The 4,428-nt window shown below is 35.6% G+C and overlaps 1 protein-coding gene across 4 annotated transcripts in view; it reads left to right on the forward strand.

The window, feature by feature from the left end:
* Nucleotides 1–4,428, forward strand: part of Agmo (alkylglycerol monooxygenase) — a 309,056-nt gene that overhangs the window by 4,685 nt on the left and 299,943 nt on the right. The gene's annotated exons all lie outside the window — the stretch shown is intronic.

Here is a 4,428-nt window from a genome sequence, read left to right on the forward strand (position 1 = left end):
TCAAAACTCTTCTAAAATGTCTAAATATGGTTCTCTTTAAAGGAAGGTACAATATCATTAACTTGGATTTATACAGTATTTTCTGCAGCTATATTTTTATTTATAACGACAAATTGGTTTTTTATTATTTTTCGTTATTAAAATGAGTTCTAAATAACAAAACAATAGCAATTAAAAGAAGTTCCTCAGTTTTCAATGAAGTTTTTCTAAAACATTCCAGCAAAGAAAACAGCCTGGAAGTTACACTTATAGTTACTTTCTTTTATTTCACTGCTTTATGTGAAAGTATAAAGAGAAAAGGAAAGCCTTTTCTCTAGATTCAATCAACTCAGTTTCCTTACAGAAAATATAACAAAAGGGGGCAGGGGAGGAAAAAAAAACCATTGAAAAGTAACTTGACATCAACTTTCAGTATTTCATTTGAAGCTGTAGCATTCAAATGAATCCTTGTGAAAATCGTAAGCAGCTGAGGGCTAGATGAACCCAGTGTGGGTCCTTGCCTCTCCAAGGAGTGCAGTTCATTTTCACTACAAGGAACAAGGGCTCGCCCCGTCTTTAAAATATGTAATTGCAAGAAAAACAGTACTATCCTATTAATTAATCCACTACTGGGGGCTGTCCCTCAGATAATAATTCTAAATAGCTTCTAAAAAAAAAGAGAGAAGATAGCAAACACTTCTTTCCAGTTCTGCATTCTTGCAATAGAAATGTTGTCTGGAGACTTTAAGAAAAAATAATTTTACTTGATCACCCTGATGTCATGATTGCATACAATATGAAGTCTTTGTAAAAGTAAAAGCTTCATTACTGTATCCACAAGAAAGATATGTGCTACACCTTTAACATCTTTATGTAATGGAAAATATTAACCATAGACAGGACTGTATCTTATTTACAAGCCTGTTGGGCAGGCCTTCATCCATAAAAAAAGTCCATCTGTCTCACACCAGATTCTGGACAGTCCTGAATTTATTTGCTCTTTTGAAACACAGTAGGCAGCTTTCTGTCCAGAATCCAGAACTGGAGTTGTAAAAGGACTTTTCTACTGATCATAACTACCAAGAAGTTTTTTACAGATAAACTGTTTTTCTGCCAATTATTTGCATATATAGCTATAAAATTAGACTTTTTTCAATGCAATATGTGTTAATTCTATTTTTAAAAAGCATAATTTCAAAATATCACACTACTGACTTACATATTAATGGGGGGACCCCACCTACCCCTCTGCTCACTTAAGGAGAATTGAATTTCCAATGCTTCATCAGAAACCCAGGATCTCAATTTGTTCCTTCCTTCCAGAGTTACTGTTTCCATAAACTGCATCCTCCCCAGAGAAGCTTTATTCCTGATATAAATACCTATAGCATGTTTCCTTTTAGAGCTTCACTTATTCTGTTGAAAGAGCAGATTCTAAATCAAATTATGCTAGGTTTAAGAGATAATTTCAGTAGATAATTTTCATATAAATTGAGGACACTCCACTCTCAACACTTATGGGTCATGGCCAGCTTTTAGTATGGCACTGGTTTCATAATGTTTAAGCATACGTGTGCAGAATTTTACTGGCTATGCCTTTACTGGAATTTTCCATTCCTGACCAAAACAGTTCAGTTTAAAAAAAATTAAAAGGAGGAAATTAAACTGTTGAAATATTTTCAAGTTCTTAGGGTGGGGCTGTAGAATAAAGAATATCTGTCATTGCTATGACATTACTTTTTTTCTTTACTGAGTACAGCTCCATGGGTAAGGTATACACACTTCTCAGTACAGAAACATATTTTCTTGTAAAGAATATAACAAATACATTTATGGCCTAATGGTCGTTTTAAAGAAGTGAGGAAATCATTTTATAAATGGAGAGCAATTTTACAGGAAGAAGTAGCAAAAGGACTGTGTCTGTTTATAGAAAGCAGAAGTTGAATCATTTCTCTTCTCATTGCTGAGATATTGAAAAGTCAATATTCCACTAGATGGAGCAAATGTGGTGGGAACTCCTCAGACAGACAGCTCAAGGTCTGAGGTGACTTGCCAAAGTTTCGGAAAGAAATATATAGGTAACTTCTCAGAAAAAAAAAATGTCTATCACTCAAATATATTTTAAGTACAAATATTGTATATATTTATATATTTACATTTCTCTCTGCATGTGTGTGTATATGTGTGTGTGTGTGTGTGAGCGCATGCACAGGCACGCATGTGCATGAACATGCATGTGCATGCTGGTGTGCCACAATGTACCTGTAGAGGTTGAAGGACAACCTGTGCAAGTTGCTTCACTCTTTCCATCCTGGTCCAAATTTTATCATGTACTCCTAGCCTTAGAAAGCCTCTGTTTGAGTAGAGTTTGTGAAAAAAAAAAAAGAGTTGTAAAAGAAGCCTATTTTTCAAACAGTATAATTTTCTTTATCTCATATCCTTATTCCATGAGAAAAGGATGAATATGTGTAAGACATTGTATTTCTTACCATTCCATCTCCATGTAATCAAGCGAGGCCCTTACATCTATATATACAGATTTGTATGTCTGTTCCCACTGAATGGGGTTTAGAAAGCTCGAGTTAAAACTCCAGAATGCAGAGGCGTATGCTAGGTCTTTACAGATAGGGGTGGAGGCACTGGAAACAGAAAGAGGAAGGTGCTTGGTTTATGATTCTGGGTCTGTTGGGAACAGTTTTGCAAATGTGGGTGGTATTTCCTGCTATCAAGGGCTTTCCAGAATCTGATAATCATTTCCAAGCTGTATTACCTGGCCAAATTGTTTCAGTTGTGGCCATTGAGTGGCTGTTCTTTCACATGTATAATGGAACAGGATCATGTTCATCTTGTGGATAGAAGTCAACAAATACCAAATACAACTCCTATAGCTTTTCCACTCTGTCTGTTTGCCTTGAGGAAATATTAGCCTCTTGCTAAAGTGAGAAAACGGGAAAGGACTGCCACTATGTATCAGGCATATTTTAGCCTGATTTGTGTCAGCCCTAATAACTCATTTGACAAAGTGATAGATTAGATGCTGACACCTGTACAGGAAATAACCAGCACTTGATTTCAGCCAGCAGGCTCTCTCAGTTTCACAAACCAAAGTTTTACAGAGGCCCTCTTTGATTGAGGTCTTGGCATCTTACTCTCATTTTACTTTTCCCTGGCAAGGAAGACAGGAAAAGCCTTAAGAAGATCAGGTGATTATGGTCCAATGTTCAACAATATGCCCTTGGGCCTTCTGCTGTCCCAGAGACTGAAAGAACTCCCAGTATGAATTTATCAAATGACTGATAAGTATGTAGAGAAATCTAAATTGATATTATGTACCAAGACTTACCTAATAATCTTTAGAGTATGGCATGCTTTTGTTGAATTTTCTTGGCTTTAATATTTTTGTTTCTAATTGCTTTAAGCAGTGGTTAGCAACTTGGGACACATATTATCACCAGAAAACATTTGACAGTGTCTGGAGACATATTTGGTTATCACAGCTGATAAGGGGAGTGGTGCTGTTGGATTGTAAGAGAAGAAGTATGTGTTTTTATAGTTTTATTGGATGTAGGAAATCTTTCCTGACAAGGAGTCATCTGACCTAACATGGCAACAACTTCATGGTGAAAATCTCTCTGTTAGAGAAGTTAGTAGCTTGGACTATTAAGAAAGAAAGAAAGAAAGAAAGAAAGAAAGAAAGAAAGAAAGAAAGAAAGAAAGAAAGAAAGAAAGAAAGACTTTGTTCACGTCTTTAACCCAAAAAGAAATCTTGTACAACTAATATCCTTTTAATGGGAATTAGAGACATGATTTTATATCATGGTTTAAGGTTTGTTCAGAAACAGTCTCCTATAAAAGGTTCTGCACTTCCAATTCTTCGTGTTTCTGAAATACTGTAGGAATCCCTGCCTTCTAAACATTTATCAACAGTAATTTTCAAAAGAGTGGTTAAGACAAATTTTATTTGAAAGGTGGTCATTTTGGAAAGTGACTGACATGTTTAGACCAGGGCATCTCAATAATGCCGCTTTTGAAACTAAGGCAGGATGACAAGTATAGTGTGTGCAAGAGGGATAAGAAAGGAGGATGTGTAGGAGAGGGCAGAAGGAGTCACTTTTGGCTAATACACATTCTATGAATAATCCAATTTAATGACAGTGAGTTGTTCTCAGGCTCCATAGGACACATTCCATGTATAGTGTTCAACCTTTCAGTCATAAGCCATCAATTATAAGCCATCTTTGCTTTTCTCTTCATTACAATTTAAAATGACAATAACAGGATTTAAGGACCAGTTTAGTAAGATTTATTATATATGATATGTTCCATAAAATCTGTTTTAAGAAACACAGTAATCTTCTAAGTTCCATGCAGTTTAGAGTGCAAATAACTGGTACCCAGATAGATGCCTATCAAACAAAAGAACATACTAGGGGAACAGTTGATGCTGTC

Source organism: Grammomys surdaster, unplaced genomic scaffold (assembly GCF_004785775.1).
Source record: "Grammomys surdaster isolate TR1022 unplaced genomic scaffold, NIH_TR_1.0 188, whole genome shotgun sequence".
Classification (NCBI taxonomy): domain Eukaryota; kingdom Metazoa; phylum Chordata; class Mammalia; order Rodentia; family Muridae; genus Grammomys; species Grammomys surdaster.